The 20,697-nt window shown below is 37.2% G+C and overlaps 1 protein-coding gene and 1 pseudogene across 11 annotated transcripts in view; one reads left to right on the plus strand and one right to left on the minus strand.

Moving 5' to 3' along the window:
* TEX9 (testis expressed 9) overlaps positions 1 to 20,697 on the plus strand; it is a 215,423-nt gene that overhangs the window by 106,673 nt on the left and 88,053 nt on the right. The gene's annotated exons all lie outside the window — the stretch shown is intronic.
* LOC137208090 (U6atac minor spliceosomal RNA) lies at positions 2,059 to 2,112 on the minus strand (annotated as a pseudogene).

Below are 20,697 nucleotides of genomic sequence, written 5' to 3' on the forward strand. Positions count from 1 at the left end.
TACAGAGATTCAACTTCATGTGTTTCACTTAACACCTTAGGATCAATGGATCCTAAACGGATCAACTTAGGATCCATTTCTTTATATTTATGAAGATTAATTTGGATTCGAGCTGAGTACCACGAGTTCAGAGCCATCACGGCTTCCCGTGTGTGGTTATATAGTTGGAGTACTTTCTTTTCTCCTCAGAACCCTTGTTGTCTGTTAGTTTATAGCAGTGCTAAATTATGCATCATATCCTCATGATCTCAACTTGTTCAGTGGGTATGATATTAAGTTAGGTTTTCTGAGAAACAGATTGAGATGGAGATGTGCATGTGGGAGGTTTATAGGAGTGTAGTCTCAGAAACATTCTGAGAAACATAACTTCATCTGGAGACAGTTTATCCTGGGTTCTGTTTACTCTTTTTTTTTTCCTGGAGAAATTTACAACAGGGTTAGTAGGAAAAATTCCAAATCCTAACATTGCATTTGATCTTGAAACTCATCATGTCTCTCCTTTTCCACAGATCCTATATCTCCTTAACATTTAACTAGCCCTTCTGCTGGGCTAGGTGGCTTGTCTGGTGGGGTTATCCAGACTCCCTTCTTTGAGGGATCTAAGTCCTGAGTTACCATGTCTGTCTTAGGTTGTGGACGCTTAGGCTTTGTCCATTTGCTATGAAAATTGCCTAGGGAAGTTATCAAGGGGCATTCCAGTGGACCAGCTAAGTGCAGAATAGGCTTCCTTCCCCTGCATCGTGTAACACAATGCTACCTCATCCAAGTCAGTTACCCCGCCAGTACAGGGACTCTTTTCCTTGACAGCCAGCCTCTTGGCACAAGGAATCCAAAATGAGCAGGCAGTAGCCTCATAGTAAAGTTTAATGACTCTTATTACTGTGTTCCTATTTGGAAGCATTTCCCCTATGCAAACTAGAACCTCTAGGCCTGCAGAGCATGAAGTTGCAGTGACAGAAATCACTTGGGGCGCTAGTAGAGAAAGCTACTCCTACTTCCACAACCTGGGTTCCCCTGTTTGGAAAATATCCCCATACAATGGCTACTGATTTGTGTGAACCCTATCCTGAAGAATCATGCCCATGCATACATGATGCTGTGCTTTCGTAAGTCTGTTCTACTTCTCTATCAGGCCTGCAGGTTTGGAGGGATACAGTATGTGATAGGACCAGTGACTCTCATGGTTCTGGGTCCACCACCACATCTCTTTTGTAAAAATGCTCACTTCATCTGAGACAGTGATCCTTTGTATAGTGGTGTTGTCTGAGGCACTTTGGGCAGGAAAATTAAACCCATTCCTGAAATAGATCTCAATATTAATTTGGAGGGGATGTCTCAGCAAGCCTCAGACCTTAAAAACTTCACTCACATGGGTAGGCCTGAATTTTCATGGGGTTTGTCTCCTATACTCTGGAGTGCATGTGTCTTATCAAGGTATACAGAGTACTTGCCTGTTTCTTAGGCAGTAAGTTCAACTAACATGAAATCTCTAATGTCATAGAACAGTGTGGTGTTCCATGGGAAGTCCAGATGGTCCAGGTATTTTCCACTATGTTTCTTTTGTTTGTTTGTTTTGTTTTTTTTGCGGTACGCAGGCCTCTCACTGTTGTGGCCTCTCCCGCTGTGGAGCACAGGCTCCAGATGCGCAGGCCCAGCGGCCATGGCTCACGGGTCCAGCCACTCTGCGGCATGTGGGATCCTCCCGGACCGGGGCAGGAACCCATGACCCCTGCATCAGCAGGCGGACTCTCAACCACTGCACCACCAGGGAAGCCCTCCACTATGTTTAATGGAGAGTTAACCCTGGAGCAAGACCATTAATGTATACTATTGTCCATTCCACGTAAAAGCAAAGTGCTTAATCTCCTCCTGCTTCTAGGTATTGAAAACACGTATTTCAGATTAATAGCCACATACCACTTATTAAGGGCTGTGGTAATCTACTATAACAATGATATCACATCCATTATAGTAGCTACAATTAGGATTACTGCTTAGTTAAATTCGAGATATTATCCTCCTTTTATTTTAGAGGCCAGACAGGGCAGTTACAGATGAATAAAATGGGTACCTTCAAGGGGAGTGCTAACCTTCTCTCCTTTCATACAACACTACCCACTGGCATTTTTCACAGAACTAGAACAAAAAATTTCACAATTTGTATGGAAACACAAAAGACCCCGAATAGCCAAAGCAATCTTGAGAAAGAAAAACAGAGCTGGAGAAATCAGGCTCCCTGACTTCAGACTATACTACAAAGCTACACTAATCAAGACAGTATGGTACTGACACAAGAACAGAAATATAGATCAATGGAACAGGATAGAAAGCCCAGAGATAAACCACGCACATATGGTCACCTTATCTTTGATAAAGGAGGCAAGAATATACAGTGGAGAAAAGACAGCCTCTTCAATAAGTGGTGCTGGGAAAACTGGACAGCTACGTGTAAAAGAATGAAATTAGAACACTCCCTAACACCATACACAAAAATAAACTGAAAATGGATTAAAGACCTAAATGTAAGGCCAGACACCATCAAACTCTTAGAGGAAAATATAGACAGAGCACTCTATGACATAAATCACAGCAAGATCCTTTTTGACCCACCTCCTAGAGAAATGGAAATAAAAACAAAAGTAAACAAATGGGACCTAATGAAACCTAAAAGCTTTTGCACAGCAAAGGAAACCATAAACAAGATGAAAAGACAACCCTCAGAATGGGAGAAAATATTTGCAAATGAAGCAACTGACAAAGGATTAATCTCCAAAACATACAAGCAACTCATGCAGCTCAATATCAAAAAAACAAACAACCCAATCCAAAACTGGGCGGAAGACCTAAATAGACATTTCTCCAAAGAAGATATACAGATTGCCAACAAACACATGAAAGAATGCTCAACATCATTAATCATTAGAGAAATGCAAATCAAAACTACAATGAGATATCATCTCACACTGGTCAGAATGGTCATCATCAAAAAATCTACAAACAATAAATGCTGGAGAGGGTGTGGAGAAAAGGTAACCCTCTTGCACTGTTGGTGGGAATGTAAATTGATATAGCCACTATGGAGAACAGTATGGAGGTTCCTTAAAAAACTAAAAATAGAACTACCATGTGACCCAGCAATCCCACTACTGGGCATATACCCTGAGAAAACTATAATTCAAAAAGAGTCATGTACCAAAATGTTCATTGCAGCTCTATTTACAATAGCCAGGACATGGAAGCAAACTAAGTGTCCATCAACAGATGAATGGATAAAGACGATGTGGCATATATATACAATGGAATATTACTCAGCCATAAAAAGGAACAAAACTGAGTTATTGGTAGTGAGGTGGATGGACCTAGAGTCTGTCATACAGAATGAAGTAAGTCAGAAAGAGAAAAACAAATACTGTATGCTAACACATAAATATGGAATCTAAAAAAAAAAAAAGAAAAGAAAATGGTCAGAAGAACCTAGGGGCAAGACGGGAATAAAGATGCAGACCTACTAGAGAATGGACTTGAGGATATGGGGAGGGGGAAGGGTAATCTGGGACAAAGTGAGAGAGTGGCATGGACATATATACACTACCAAATGTAAAGTAGATAGCTAGTGGGAAGCAGCCGCATAGCACAGGGAGATCAGCTCGGTGCTTTGTGACCACCTAGAGGGGTGGGATAGGGAGAGTGGGAAGGAGGGAGATGCAAGAGGGAAGAGATATGGGGACATATGTATATGTATAACTGATTGACTTTGTTATAAAGCAGAAACTGACACACCATTGTAAAGCAATTATACTCTAATAAAGATGTTTAAAACGAAAAAAACAAAACAACAAAAAAAATGGGTACCTTCAAACCTTCATCATTTATGTCTTTGAAGATGGTACTAATCTCTGCTGTTCCCACTAGAGCAGTATTGTTTTTGATTTTACAGTCTTCCAAGGATGGGGAGGGCAATATCAGCGGTTTCCGCTTGGCCTTTTCTATTATAATGGTTTTTCTTTCATAGGTCAGGAAACCAATGTGAGGGTTCTGCCAGTTGCTGAGAATGTCCACTACAATTATGTATTTAGATACCAGGGAAATGACCCTTAGATCATTTTATATTTATTTTTATTCTTGGAACCAATGGAGGCACTATGAGATGGACTTAGGCCAAGATTCCATTTTTTATCTGACTTCCTTACTCTAACAGAACTCTATTCCTTAGTCTAACAGAGGTGTTGTGATAACGTTTTGGGCCATGGGGTATTCAACTCTGTTCATTCAGACCTTACATCCAACATCCCTCAGAAACTTGTATGTGTTCCCTTTCCTCAGTTTATAATTACCTGAGAAAAGTCTTTGTGGGGGAGGACTGGGGAATCACTGTGGTACACATTTGCTGTTGTATTGCAGTGTCCTTCTTCAAGGGATCTGGCTTCCCTAATTGATGGGTTCTGAGTCTGAGAACTGTCTTAGATCTGGAAACTAGGCAAGGGATTTTTTCTTCCTACTGGGGCAGCTGACCCCAATCTTTTGCTGATCCAGTAATATATGTCCCTGATTGATTGTTTATAGTGAGTAATACTTTGTTGGATACCTATCTAGCTCCTGGATACATCACGTTCTATAAATTACTGTGGGTTGGGCTTCCGTAGTTGCCTTGCTACCCAAGAGAATAATTACACCCACCTTGCTTCTGACAGTTAGGTGCTGCCACCTGGCCTCTACTATTCCAGGATTATACCATCACTATTAGGGAGGCTAGTTGTGTTACAAAATTTCTTACTGTCAGCTTCTTCTTACAGAGAACAGGCACTACTGAGCATCTCCCTGCTGCTGCAGCCCGTCCTCACCATTGCATCTTGTATTGCTTTGGTAAATAGCATGTCTTCAGGGCCATACCAGGCAATATAATTAGCTGTTGAATTTTCCACTTCATTTAACATAGGCCATTGCTTTTTCAAAGCTTCTAAGAACCATCCCAGAAACTTACTAGAACTGGATGTCAAGATCCTTGCCAGGGTGTTAATTCCAATGTTATAGGAGAGTGCCTGTATATCAACAGACTCTTCTTCAGTCCGCTTTATATTCTGTTCCCTGTGATTCAGCATCCTCAGGATCTACTTCCATGTATATGGTCCCGGTTTTGGGTCACTGCATGTTATTGAGATGCTACAGCTCATTTGTTGCTCATTTCTCTTCTGCCTTAGCAAACCCGACACTACCGAATTATGTTGAGATTTTACTCTAGTTATTGATCTGGACATAAGTTGGAGGCAGATCCCAAGAAGGGTAAGCATTGTTTTGTAAGTCACCTGTCTATTTGAAACATCTGCATATTCTTCAAGCAGAGCAGTGCTCATCTTCTAACAAGAATGAATGGGGCATATCTGTAGGCTCAGAGGGTTCAGATATACCGGGGGTTCAAAGTTCTGAGCTGGATCTACCCAGAATCCTTAACTCAAGTCTCAGGGTCTCATTCTTTCCATATCAGGGCCCTGATTTTGGCATAGGAAACTTTCTAGGGTTGAAAATGCAATATTTTCTAAAATTCCGCTACTCTTAAGATGAGGTCCTCAGCCAATGATGACTTCTTTAAGTGCTACCTAATAAGATCTTTAGTATTCACACTTTGCTTTGAATTGATGAGTAGTCATCTTTAGCCTATCATTTTCTTTTTTCACTTCAAAACATTGATGGTGTTCAGCAACAACTAGGCAATTCCACAATCCTTGTAATTACTACTTCTCCGGTACCTCTCAAATGCCAGAGATATTGAACAAGCCAGTGCATCTTCTTCCAGATCATATCCCAATTAGCCACAATTGGGAAGCCTTAATGATTTTACTGCTTCAGGATACCAGGACTACCAATACTCTACCTACCCACAGGGGTGAGGTCCTCATTGGCAGCTGGCCAGCAAGTGATTCAGCTCCTGAATACCATCCTTAGAGTCCACTTCCTAGCCCATTCCTAACACATTCTGAGGCTCTGTAGGAGCAGAAGCTGAGACAAGGATTCAGATGCAGGGGATTTATTGAGGGAGTGTACTTCCAGAAGAAACTTAAAAGAGATAGAAGTGCAGTGCTCTGGTGTATTTTAAATGGTTTCTTTTCCTCTCCCCCTGAAGAAAGACCAAGGGGATTTCTCTCCACTATATACTGTGGGAATCTGGTCAGAGTCCTAGAGGTAAATATCACAGTATGTGGGTACCCTCCATGACTGAATTTCTTTGGAGTTTTTAACCCTCAGAGTTGTCTGTACTGAGCCTCCAGCAATTTGTCAATTACTGTTCTGTTTTTCCTACCCAGGCACTGGTTCCTGTGGCATTTGCAATTGTGAGTTTCTGCTCTGCTATGTACTTAACAATACAAATGATGAAGCATTTTTACTGAGTCCGGGCAGAGATTTCAGCATTTTCTAAAGAAAACTTACACCTAAAATTGTGCTCTTCTGTGGCTATTTGGGATAATCATGTGGAAAATCATTATAAATGATGCATGTTTCATCAAGGGGCCACCAGAATCCTGTGTCTTTTAGGTTACCTTGGAGGAAACCTGAACCCATTCTGAAAACCAACCAGCGATCAGTACTAAAATAGCATATAAGTCCTGTGGAAATGTTTTGAACAACTATCATGAGTACAAAAACAATCTAAAAGATTTGAATTTCAACACAATCACTGTTTATAAATGTGTATTTTAAATCATATGTTAATAAAGAACAGTTTCTTCTAACATCAAAAAAGAGTAGACCATTTAATTTTGACTCTTTAATGGAATTAAAAAAATAGAAGAAATATAGCTCAGTTTTACAAATGTAGCCTTTAGGACATTAAATAGGTTAGATTTCTATGGATACAATAACATAGAAGTTCATGGCAAAGTTTTCAAATGTAATAAAATCTGTTGGATTTTTCTATAATAAATACGAGTTTAAAAAAAAAGAGGGATAGAAGCAAGCAGAATAGGGAAGGGGAAAGAGCACATGCAATGATGAGGTCGCAGGTTAAGTCTGACTTAAGAATGGGGCTGGGTCCTCTGGAATATAAATCACACTGACAGTTTTCCCAACTTGAGGCAAGAGAGCCAGGCTTTTAGACTTTTAGGTCGGTCATTTACTAACACCCCAGCCACTAACCTATGCACCTGGAATGCTTCTTTTGTACTTTGAGCAATAAGTAGAAATTTGGAAAATTTTTTTTAAAAGTGGCCTCATGCTGTTTACTTTCTTCCAAGATTTCCTGGTTAATTTTATTGGGGAGTAATAACAAAAACCAAAAGTGTGGAGTCCCTTAAATGTTCCCATTGCTCAAGCTATGATATTTGAGCAGGAAAATAACAATAAAAATTATTATTATTTTAAGAATTGATGTAAAATGTGAGTCTGTGAAAGGAAGTGAGAATATGCAAAAGAAAAATTAATATAAAGTATTTAAAAAGATAATCATAATTATAAAAATGTTCACTTTAATAGGAAATCTTTAATGTTAATTCTACGTACACAGGAGAGTTACTGATAGGCAAAAATGCTGATAATTTTAGAGGCAGAGGTGGAAAAGATAGTTCTTTTTTAAAAAAGTTACGCGTTCATATTGATCTTCCCAATTTATCATATATGCCGATACCCAACTTTTTTTATCAACTATGTTTTTTTTGGCAAGTGCGGTTTTCTATTACACTGACATAGATTTAATTCCATGCCAAGCCCTGTGCTGAAGCCCAGAGTATAGAATTTTAAAAGTTTAAACATGAACTTTCAACTCAGTACTAAAATACCACTTTCCCATTTTCTTGGTGCTATTATTGGTGGTCACTACTCTTGTGACCCTGTAAGAATAATAGCTAATAATATGCAAGGAACTCTTCTAACACTTCATATTATTGCTGTCACATTTTACAGTAACCTTATGAAATAGGAAGTATTGTTATCCTCATTTTTCAGTTTAGAAAACTAAGGCTCAGAGAGATTAAGTGTAATTGTCGCATAGCTAGTAAACAAATGAGCCACATGACCACCTCTGCTCATTTTAGAAAATGAATTTCATGGTAGCTGGTTTTAAAAACTAAAAATGTTAAGAATAATTTTTTCTGTGGTTGTCTGTTTTACTTGAGACAACAATCTTCCATCTACCCATCTGTGGTCAAGGAAGGAAGTAGGGGCAAATATTATGGTTCAGAACATTCAGTATTTTATTAAAGAGAAAGAAAAGAAGCTCTGTGTGCTGGAGAAAAGTTGGTGTTGCGATTAGGGGTGGCAGAAATAAACACACCTAAACACTGGTCCAGTGCAATGAGTTCCTAAAGAGATAGTAAATTACTTTTTAAAAAGCCTCTGTGTAAGAAAAATAAGCAAGAGTTTACATTGGACTGAAATACTCTGCTCAGGGACAAATGTGGCTTTCTTAAGGATTTGGGGGTATGTCATAGTTAAATAATTCAGAAACAATTAAATATAATTATTTCACCTGGTTATGTAAGGAACTGCCAAATGTGTTCTGTTTTCCCATCCTTTAATATTCCTTTCCAGTGACAAGCTAATCACCTCTGTTTCCTTCTTCATCTGTCTAATTTCCTCCTTCAAGCAGAATGTGTAGCAGTATGCAGTTCTAAGGAGCAGAAGTGAGAAAACATCTCCTTTCTTTTTAAGAGTTTTTAAAAGTTTTTTTTAAAGAAAAATTTTTTCTTTATTCCTCTATTCAACTCAGTGGTGCAAAAGGGAATACAAATACTTTTTAGAATTTGTGGAGGTACAAAATACTTTTCTACTGTAGTTTGGAGTCTCTGTGCTTGAGGTCTCTGCCACTGGCTCAGATACTTTGCTGTGTTATTCTAAAATAAATGTGAAGTTTCAGAGCTGGAGTACAGGAAGTCTTGCTGTAGTGATGATCAGGTACTATCATCATTCCTCACTCCACTTAGGCTCTGATTCAAACAAAACACCTGGTCTAGGAAAAGTATAAAACAGTAGCAGCCTGGAGAGCTACCCAAAGATGCCTAAGGGGACATATCAGTTGTGGTCCCAAAAATGTCATGATTTTTTGATTCATTTCATTAGGCCTTGAGCTTGCATTGGTCCTTAAAAGGTCCCTAACTAAAGTGAAAATATTTGTGGGAGGAGTAACAGTTTAGAAGATAGTCAATTAACTGATAGCTTGCTATGGCCAAGACCAGGCAAGAATATGCCATATAATGAGTGTTTAAAGAGTCTGTAGCATGTGTGGCAGTGGAGTTGGTAAGATGGAAGAAGGGCAACTGTAAAACATTTCCATAGCTTGATTGAAGGTCACTGTTTCAGGAGACTCTTGTCAATTTTCCCTTCATAGGGTATCAAACCCCAGACACTTAGGATACAACGTTTTCCCTGTCTCTTGAGAAAAAGGTGAAAATAATTTGTGGCTATTAACCATGTTTTGTAGGTCTTGCCCAGATTTTGTGCACCTTTCTATGAAAGATACATTTCACATTATAGCAATCATGGATCCAAAGTAACTTTGTTTGAAATTTATGCCAGGTTTCTGTTTATTGTCTCCAGTTAAGGACAAAGAAAGATCTGCCTAATAAACTGTCTCAAATGAGATAATGGAGTTATGATAGGATACCATCATTATTGAACATTTCAGCCCAAACAGCAATTATAAGAAGGTTAGAACTCCATCCTCCTTTGAAGAACATATCTGTTGTAGGCAAAATCCTCTGGATTTGCCCCCAAAATGTCAGAGTGTGTAGTTTCACTTGAACATAAAAAAATTATTTCACAAGCAGAGGACTAAAACTGCACAAGGGTTGGACTGCAGCCAGTGTGGTGGTATTTGCATGTTGTATAATATTGTTTTGAATGGAGAAAAATGAAAGGACGGCAGAATAATTCTTGACTGATCTCTAGATTTTTAGCTAGTCAAAATATCAGGCCTAGCTAGAGGTTATTAACTCTAGATTCAGCAAATGTCTTAAGCAGTCAGACTTAGCAGTTGCCAAAATATTGAGCTCAAAAAATTTCTGGCTTCATAAAATCATTTTAAAATGTAGTCACAAAGATTGAGTTATGTGTAAAAGAGAGAACTGCTGTTTTATCTGGCACTGTGTGTTTCTTTAATCATTCAAAATGTTATTTAAACTAAAATACCAAGCTGAGGTATACAATATGCTTCCTCTTGATTTCTCTAAATCCTAGTACCTAATTTTGTTAAGGAGGCACTTTAGACACTGTTGTCATTCTCCTTAGTACTTGAGATGAGTGGGAGAGGATGCATGATAAGTACATAATGAAGCTCTTGGTGTGAAGGTATCCATCCCTGTAAGTGAGCTTAAAGCTATTATAAGGTGAACAAGATTGAAAAAGAAGCGACTTCGATACTTTGGGGAATTAACTTCATTCAGGGAAGTTAGCTTGTGCAGGTTTAAAAGGACTCCCAGACAGAAGTAGGTTGGAAAGTGTTGAGTGATGAGGTGTTAGGTGTGAGGTGCAGGCGGAGATGTTAATTGCTGCATTTCTATTTCAAGCTCTGCCATGTGTCTTCCATTAGTATAAACCTATTTAAATTATTTACTTCTCTTGACAATGCAGTGGCTGATGGCACTTCTTGTTTATTATCTCTGTTGTTTTCAGTATTCTTACTGTAATATGATGCTTTTATATCAGGTTACTGAATAGCAGGAAACATGTTTGCCATCACATCAGAAATATATTACTTTGAAATTTAAAAATAAGCTTTTCATACACAAAATTTTAGTTACTCCACCTAAACTCTGAAATAAGATAGTCAGTTAATAAAGACTAAGCTCTGTAACATAATTTCACACTAGATGAGAGTGCTTGAAAACTACATTTCTAAATATCTTTGAATTATTTTTCCCTCTCCATCTTCTCTCCAATTCAGCTCATTGTCTAAACTACCTAAGGTAAGTTCTTTCATATTCTTATACAAAACTGATAAATATTTGGATCCTTGTAATATAGGGCCTAATGTTTGGGTGCCTGACCTGCTCACAGCCCCTTTCTGAACAAATAGACCAGTAGCAGCCCTTAAGCATAGGTGGCCATGCTCAGGTTTATAGGATCTCAACACCATAACCACAGTTGATTAGACCCAAAGGTAGCAAACGACCTGGCAAGCAGATGAGTGAGCCTATTGTGAGAGCTTTGGCCAAGAGTGGTGCCCAGGTGCCCCGTAACTGGCCAATACCAACAAAGACTTCTCTTGGAGAGTTTGAATGAGACACTTGTTTTGAAAGGGTTATTTCACTGTTCTTGCCCGGAGCAGTAGCAATAAAGACAGTGACTGAGTCGTGGAGCGCTAGAATGGAGAGCAATGAAAGTCTACTGTTGTCTGTATGAGGAAGTAAGTAGATTGCTAAAGTTCTGTTGTTTCCTTAATGACACCCCAGTTCTCCACGGCCTGGCTATATGGCTTTTGAGACGATTTCCGTTTCTTCCAGTGACCTCCTCCTGTATATCCACAACAGAGACTCATTAATTGAAATAACATGAGACTCTTCCTTACAATCCTAAAAAGCCCAGATCAGTACTTCTCAAATTTTAACGTGCATACAAATCTCCTGGGGATCTTGTTAAAATGCAGATTCTAATTCAGTAGCTGTGGGGTGTGGCCTGTGATTCTGCATTTTATAAGTTTCCAAGTAACACTGGTGCTGTTAATCCATGGTCATGGATTGCACTTTGAGTAACCAGGGTTTAGATAACACCTCCTCGATGGGCTACGTGCTAAATGATTGATTGATCTAAAGTTCCTACTAGGAAGTAACATCTATAAAGATTATTTTAGTCTTCAACAACAGAATTTTAGCACTGGAGAAATCATCTACTTCAATGCTGTCTTATCTGTTCAGGCATATGGTATATGAGAAATACCATAGAATGGGATTGTGTATAAACAACAGAAATTTATTTCTCACAGCTGTGGAGGCTGGAATTCTGAGATGAGGGTGCTAGCATGGTTGGGTTCTTGAGAAGCCCTCTTCTAGGTTGCAGGCTGCTGACTTATTATATTCTTACATGGCAGAGAGCAGAGAGAGAAAGCGAGCTCTCTGGTGACTCTTACAAGGACACTAATCCTGTTCAAGAGGGCTCCACCCTCATGACCTCATGTAATCCTAATTACCTACCAAGGCTCCACCTCCTTATACCATCACATTAGGGAGTGGGGTTTTAACATGAATTTTGGGAGGACAAAAATGTTCGTTTCACAACAAATGTCTCAACCAATGCCAGAATCTTTTTCTACTGTATCCATGATGTGTGGTCTCATTCAGCCTCTGAGTGAATGCTTATTAGTGATGAAGAATACACTACCCTACAAGACTTTCTATTCTACTGGCAGACAACTCTGGTTATGAGGCCTCTCAAAGGCAGGGCCTAACTACAGTGAAGCCTACTCTAAATGTGCAAAAACTATGAATTAGAGGATTTTAAAATAATCATATTTACTACCTATTGATTGTCATGACAACTCTACAATGTGGGTTTCTCCATTTGACAAGTAGAAATTGAGGCTCAGGGTAGGTAAGTTACTTACCCAAGTTTGCACAGCTATTAGGTGGTGGAACCAGGAATCAAACCCAGATCGGAGTCTAAAGTGGGTGTTCTTTGCACAATACTATATTGTCTTTCAACGTATAATTTTGTTTCTTTCAAATGCTTTAAATGTCTAATTACCAAAATAGTTTCTTAGCTGGGACCTCTGCACACAGAGGTCCTCTTCCTATTCATTTTATTTACTGCTGTTGGATGAATTTTCCTTAAAAATAAAAAATATATATAGTACTTCTCCAAAGTTCAAGGAGCCTTCGATGTTTTCTCACTGTCCTTCACTCCTTATTCCTCCCTGCTACGCACTGTTAACACTGTATGGGACATCCCAGTCTCCTCTTCTCTTCCCTCCAAATACAAATGATTCTTTTGTTTCCCAATGTTTGCCAAATGTTACATAGTTTTTAAGGCCCAGGTCAAATCCTTCAAATGTACTTTTTCCTTCCCTGTGAAGTTTTTCCTTATTTCTCAAGACATTTAGGAGCTTTCCCTTCTTGAATTCCTATAACAACTATTACATGTTTTAGCCCTTTCTGAATCACAAATTCTATCATATTGTTGTCTTGACTTTTACATTTTTTCAGTCTCATTTCCTCCATCATCATTTAAACATTTTATAAACTGCTAACATATAGCTTTATATGTAATGGATTTCCCTATCCAGCCCAATTTATACCTCGGAAATAGCATGTATTTTATTTTTATAAATTTTATAGTTGGCTACACACAGAATGTCAGGACAGGATTGTTTTCTTAAACTTTGTACTTTTAACATGTCTAAGGGTTAAATTCTGATTTTGAAACACTTTAGAGAAAAATAAATTATTATAGTGGTTATAAAATTAAAGTATTACTCTAATTTAAAATTTTATCAAAAACAGTGGGGTTGGGGGTCATAAAAACCTGGCTTTTAACCCCAAAGTTACTGTTAATGAACCATGTAGCCTTGAATGAATTTTTAAATCTCTCTAGAGGTTGATTTCCTAATTATTGAAAATGAAGGGCCTATGCCAAATACTGTACTCCTCTAAAATGTGATGATTCTATAGTATAATTTCATCTGAAACTTTAAAAATACTTTAAGTAGGTTGGGATTCCATTCTAGTTAACGTTAAGGATATCTTCGATGGTTACAATTACCAAGCTGTGTTTGCGTCATGCACATTTTGAGCTGAATTCTCATTAGCTACCCGCCCCCCAATAAACCTTTTCTGTTTCTAGTTTCTAGCTCCATATTATTGAATCAACTGCAAATGTTTATTCGTGTCACACTCAAAGTGATGAATATTATTGGATAAAGGTCCGGAATTCACAACATCCTTTGAACTCCTGCTTGTTTTCACAATGTTTCCATAGCTAAATGCTCTGTTTTGTACATTCTCATCACCCCAAAACATTATTTCAAAATACATGTGGTGACTACATAGAATTACAAACATTCCTAATTTTTTCCAAATATTTGCAGAATTGAATTATGAAAGACTAGTTTTGAATGGGCAAGTTCCATTTAAAGTGGAGGAAATCAAAAGCACTGTTTCAAAAGTTTATCAAAGAGTACTTCCTTATTCAAGAGAGGTATTGTGAGAGATGATACGTGCCCTCTGTGACTTGACTGACAGCTGAGTCTTTTAGTCATTTTGTAGGTAACAAGTATTATCTGAAAGACACCAGAAGATTGGTATTATCAGGGCAGGACTTGAGGAGACCTCTGTCATTTGGGGGATGACAGATCAAAATATGGTACAGCTTTTCAACCAGGTCTAATAATTACTACACATAAACATTGGCATAGAGAAAATTTTGAATAATTAAAGCTAAGGCTCAGCTTTTGCTCAAGAAGGGCTACGGATTTTACACTCTTTTCTGACCTCATCTGACATTAATTACACAATGTTTGAAGGTAGGGAACAGCTGCTGAAAATTACATAACAAAGAATAGTGTGTGTGAATGTGTCTTGTTTGCTGCCAGTTGTCAATCTTCTGGGGAAGAAGAACATCCAGAACTCATCTCTCCCTCCCCAAATAGATTATTAAACATGCTTAGTTAGGGACAGTGGTGAGATGGAAAGAAATTTTTCTTGACTATTCATTTTATTCATTCAGTGTGACTCTTATAAAAGGTTGACTTTTTTTTAAATTGAAGAATAGTTGACTTACAATATTATATTAGTTTTAGGTGTACAACCTGTAGAGTGATTCAGTATTTTCATAGATTATACTCCATTTAAAGTAATTACAAAATAACGGCTATATTTCTCTGTGCTGTACAATATCTCCTTGTTGCTTATTTATTTTATACATAGTATTTTGTGTCTCTTAATCCCATACCCCTCTCTCATCCCTCCCTCTTCCCTCTCCCCATTGGTAACTACCAGTTTGTTCTCTTTATCTGTGAGTCTGTTTCTGTTTTGTTATATACATTCGTTTTATTTTTAAATTCCATATATAAGTGATAACATACAATATTTGTCTTTGACTTATTTCACTAAGCATAATACTCTCTAGGTCCATCCATGTAGTTGCTAATGGCAGAATTTAATTCTTTTTCATGGCTGAGTAATATTCAATTCATCTGACAATGGGCATTTATGGTTGCTTCCATATCTTGGCTATTGTAAATAATGCTGCTATGAAGATTGGGGTGCATGTATTGAATTAATATTATAAAAAATATTTTTTCTCATAATAATTTGAAAACAAGTAATTTGAATAAACAGGATTTACATAGGCATCTACACTTATCATAAAATATTGAAGAGCTAATCCATATATTAATAACAGCACCATTTTCTGTGGGTGAAGAGAAAGTGAGAACTTTCCCTGTATGAATTTTGTCACAAAGTTCTTTGATAACTGAAGCTGGAAAACACATTTAAAGTTTTTCTACTAAACTTATGACCAGGAAGAAATAAATTAAGTGAGTTCCATAGTCCTTTTCATATTGCCCTGACTGGACTGTACTTGTTTTCCGTTTATAACTACTTTATGCATTTTGGTGTATAGTATATTTGATTTATTATATTGTTTGCATTTGTTGAGAAATACTCAGATTTCATAAGCCTGTTTTAATTCAATTTAATTAAATTAATGTATATGCTGTTGTTTTTGGTTCTGCTATTTCCCTTCAGGACAGCTATGTTGAAAAATGAATAGTCACTTCCCAATGATGCCACGATGAAATGTTCAGCTTTGGATGTTTTTAAGTAAAAAATGAAAATAACAATTACTGCTGAATTTCTGATATCTCTATAAAAACACTGGGAAAAAAAACAAAACCATATTAGCACTCTAAATTAATAGAGAACACTTTTGAAAATTATAACCTACAGCTTTCTGAATTGTGAATACTAGCTTCTTTTAAAGTTACATTAATATTAGTAAAAGAAATTTTGACCATGATTAAAATTGTGAGTTTTAAATGACTTATTTAAAATAAAATGTAACAAAAAGTGGAAAAAATCTAGCAAAAAGAGATGATGTGGTAAAAATTTAAAGTGCCATATGTAAAGAAATTGGCAAGAGGCAATTCAGTTGGTCAGGCCTAAGCTTCAGATTTTGGGATATGGACGGATTCAAAAGAATTATGCAACCATCTTTTGGCACCAGATTCCTCAAACATATTGTTGATAGTAATTGCCTTCCACTCATTCCCTTATAACATGGCTTCTAATTCTTCTACTTTACTATAAATATCCTTCCTGAGGCCAGTGGCTTCTTTCTTGCCAAATCCAGAGATCTTTTCCCAGTCTGCTTATTGCTCAGTCTTTCCACTGTATTTTAGATGGGTAACTTCATATGTGTTTCATTTTATTTTTAGCATTATACATATTACAAAAGTAATATGTGCTCTTTTTAGTAAATTAGAACATACAGATTTTAAAAAATCGTATGTGATAACAAAGGCTGACATTTTAGTGGAATCTTTCCTCGCTTTTAAATATGTTTATATACTTTGCACATTTGTATCCTGAGTTAGGTCACTTGGGGTCAGAGGTAGGAATCATTCTTACATTAATACTCAGATGTGGCTGGCTTTTGCTTCACCTGCTTAAAAAGGACATTACGCACTTTTGCAGTGTCCTTCAGTTATTACTAGGAGTCCCTAGAGGTGTCTGTCCTGTAGTTACAAACAAATCTTACCTTAAAGGTACTGCTACTGCTCTGTGAGATATCCACTTCTCTCCCATTGGGCATTGTAAACTCTGCTGAACACCAGCATTGGCTTTTTAGAGTCCTTGAATTGGCAAAGCAGGACTTATGTCCAAAAGTAGAAAGATGGGGAAAAGATAGACCAGGAAAATGACCAATGAAAAGAATGCCAAGTTAGTTATTTTTATAGCATATAAAATTGACCAACTAAAAAGCATTATTGGAGATAGATTATTACATAATAATAAAAGGTTAATTTCACGAGGATTTAAACATTCTTTCTTCTACCACATTTCAGTTCTAACATGTCCTTTTTTTTCTTCACATTTTAATATATCTGAAGTCAGAAGGCATCTTATAGTTACAGTGAGATAAGTGGCAGAAACAATGTGATCATCACTGCTTGAATATTCACTCCAAAACTTGCAAAATGGAGTCAGAAGCATGGAAGAAAATCTGGAGAAAATAGTAGTGCACTCAATAAAAGTTGCACAGCTAAACTTGATGATACAGAAGAAAGTATTATATGGAGAAGGATGGATATCCTTGAGTCAGTTGAAAAGCGATTCAAACAAGTCAGACTGAGTATAGGAATTTTTAGGAATGTCTTAACCAATCTGTTTTTCTCCAGCTTTATTGAGGAATAACTTACACACAGTAAAGTTCACCCATTTTAAGTGTATAGCTTAATGAGCTTTGACACTTATATGCACTCAGGTATCCACCACCACAATCAAGGTATAGAACATTTCCAACAACTAAAAATTCCTCGCGGCCCTTTTCAGTCAAGGCCTTCCTCCCTCCTCCAGTTCCAGGTGACCATCGATCTGCTTTCAGTCACTATGGTTTGCCTTTTCCAGAATTTAGTATTAGTGGAATCGTATAGTATATGGCCTTTTGTCTTTGATATATGTTTTCATTTGTCTTGGGTAATTACAAACTAAATTGCTGTGTTGTATGGTAACCATATATCTAACTTTATAAAACACTGCCAAATTGTTTTTTATATGGTATGGAGTGTGCATCAAGGTTAACTTTTTCTCATGGATTTATAATTGTTCTAGCAATATTTGTTTAAAAGCCTATTCTCTGGCTCCATTGAATGCCTTTGCACCTTTATTAAAATGTGTGGGTCTACTTCTAGACCCTCTTCTCTTCCATTGACCCACATGTCTACATTTTTTGTCAGTACTACACTGTCTTCATTACTGTACTTTTAAAATTAGGTATTGTGAGTCCTCCAACATTGCTCTTCTTTCTCAAAATTGTTTTATCTAGCCTAGTTCCTTTGTCATTCCACATAAATTTTAGAATCAGCTTGTTGATTTCCACAAAAATCTTGCTGGGATGTTGAATGGAGGGAGCTGACATCTTCACAATATTGAGTCTCCTAAACCAGGAACATGGAATATCTTTCCATTTATTTGCTCTTCTTTGAAATCTTTCATCAATGCTTTGCAGTTTTCAGCATATAGATTTTGCAGATATTTTGGTCGATTTTTACCTAAGTGCTTCATGTTCTTTTGGTCCTATTGTAAATAGTGCTGCATTTTAAAATTTAACTTCCAGTTGTTCATTGCTAGTATATAGAATTACAATTAGTTTTTGTATATTGACCTTGTATCTTACAACTTTGCCAAACTCAGTAAGTAGCTCCATAGATTTTCGGGGGTAGATTTTTCAGAATTTTCGAAATAGACAATCATGTCATTTGTGAATAGAAACAGTTTTACTTCCTCTTTTCCAAGATTGCTTGATTGATTAACTTACCTTATTGCACAGGATAGAACCATCATTCATAATGTCCAGTATGATTATGAATAGGAGTAGTGAGAGTAGAAATTCCTGTTTTGTTCCTCATATGAGGGAACAGCATTTGGTTTTTTATCATTAAATATGAAGTTAGATATAGTTTTTTTTGAGATGCTTTTTATCAGGGTGAAGAGGTTTCCTTCTACTCCCAGTTTGATGAGAATACAATTTTTAGTCTTACTTTTTTCTTTAAAAAACACCACATGGTAGGCATTATTATTGATAGGAATTTTAGAGAAATTATTTATTTAGACCTACATGCACATTTACCATTTTATTTGATTACCATTCTTCTGGCCTCTCAAAATGTTCCTCTGGTATTATTTTCTTTCTTCCTGAATTACATCATTTTGAAGTTCCTTTAGTATGAGTATGTGGGTGGTAACTCTCTTAGGTTTTATTTATCTGAAGATATCTTTATTTCTTCCTCTCTCTTGCAATATAATATTAGAGACTGAGTACACAGATCTAGACTGAAATTATTTTCTTTGATCACTTTGAGGGTATAATAAAACCCCCTCATAATAAGATTCATGAAGATGAAAAATTTCAATTGTGTAAAAAGAAGGGTGGGCTTATTGTGAAAATTAAAGAAATGAGTCATCTGAGTCTGTCTAGCTGATTGGCTAGAAGTTCTAGTGGTCTGTCTCTATAATTAAAATCTTTGCTCATCCTGGTTGTGGTTTAGCATCACTTGGTGGTGGCTGTCTGCTTCAAAATAAACATCAGTGGTGCCAATTCTGGATCCTGTCTCACTGGCTGGAACTTCCAGGTCAGTGGCAGCATTAATAGTAACCTCCTGTTTAGCTGGGGCCCATTTAGTCAGTCTCATCAAAGGAGATTTAGCTAGAAGAATAATGGCAATAAAGGGCCCCTGCCTCCCTGTTTCCTGGGATAGTGTGCTTACATTTTTCTCACCCAGCCTTACCCTTTCTTCCATATCCTGTACCCCACCCACATTGCTATCCCAGAAGATAAAAGTTTATCCCAACCAATTTGGGGCTAGGCAAAAGGCAGCCAATCATTAATGATTAATTGGTGATTAATCACCAATCATATTTGACCCAAATTCTCATTTATAATGGGGCTTATTATCCTAGGATTTCAGTCATTATTTTAGTGTCTTCTAGCTTCCAGTACTGCTATTAAAACATCTGCTTTCAGTCTAATTGCTTCTTTCTAGGTTATCTGTCTTTTTTCTCTTTGGCTGCTTTAAAGATCTTTTCTTTTTCTTTGGTGTTTTGGATTTTATGACAGGCAAATAGATTTTAAAATTTATCCTCTTTGTGACACTCTGTGCTTCTTGAATCTGTGCATTCATTTCTTTCCTAAATCCTAGAAGATTCTAAGTAATTAACTTTTGTAATATTGCTTCTCAATTCTGAAAATCTGTCCTTGGAATCTGCTTATTTATATGTCAGACCTTCTCAGTCTAACTTCTGCAATTGTTTAACATTTCTTTTGTATTTCCCATGTCCTTATCATTCTCTGTTCATTCTGGATAATTTTCTTAGATATTTTATGCTTTGCAAATCATCTGTGTCTAATCTGCAATTCAACCCATCCACTGAGTGTTTTCATTTCAACAAATGTGTATTTGATGTCTGAAAGCTTAATTTGAATATTTGTCACATTTGCTTGGTCATTCCTGATAGTCTCTTGTTGCTTGCTCGTCATTATGATTCTATCCCTTATTTCTTTAAATATTTTCTAAATAGATATTCTACATTTCACAGATGATACAATTTTAATATCTCTCTTGGGAGTTCTAAATATTTATTATTTCTTCCCATTTTTCACTAATGGTGATTTGTTTCCTTTATGTTTGGTGGTTTTTTTGTTTTGTTTTGTTTTTTGCGGTACGCGGGCCTCTCACTGTTGTGGCCTCTCCCGCTGCGGAGCACAGGCTCCAGACGCGCAGGCTCAGCGGCCATGGCTCACGAGCCCAGCCGCTCCGCGGCACGTGGGGTCCTCCTGGATCGGGGCACGAACCCGTGTTCCCTGCATCGGCAGGCGGACTCTCAACCACTGCGCCACCAGGGAAGCCCTGCTTGGTGGTTTTTGATGGTGAACTCACATTTTCTTGATCTTAATCCCGGAATCTGGTGGGCTTATTTAGAGATCTTTTTCTCTGAAGAGGATTTGTGTTTGATTCTGCTGGTAGCCTGGGGGCACTACGAGTCTGGAACTATTTTAGCC

This window comes from Pseudorca crassidens, chromosome 1, assembly GCF_039906515.1.
Source record: "Pseudorca crassidens isolate mPseCra1 chromosome 1, mPseCra1.hap1, whole genome shotgun sequence".
Lineage (NCBI taxonomy): Eukaryota > Metazoa > Chordata > Mammalia > Artiodactyla > Delphinidae > Pseudorca > Pseudorca crassidens.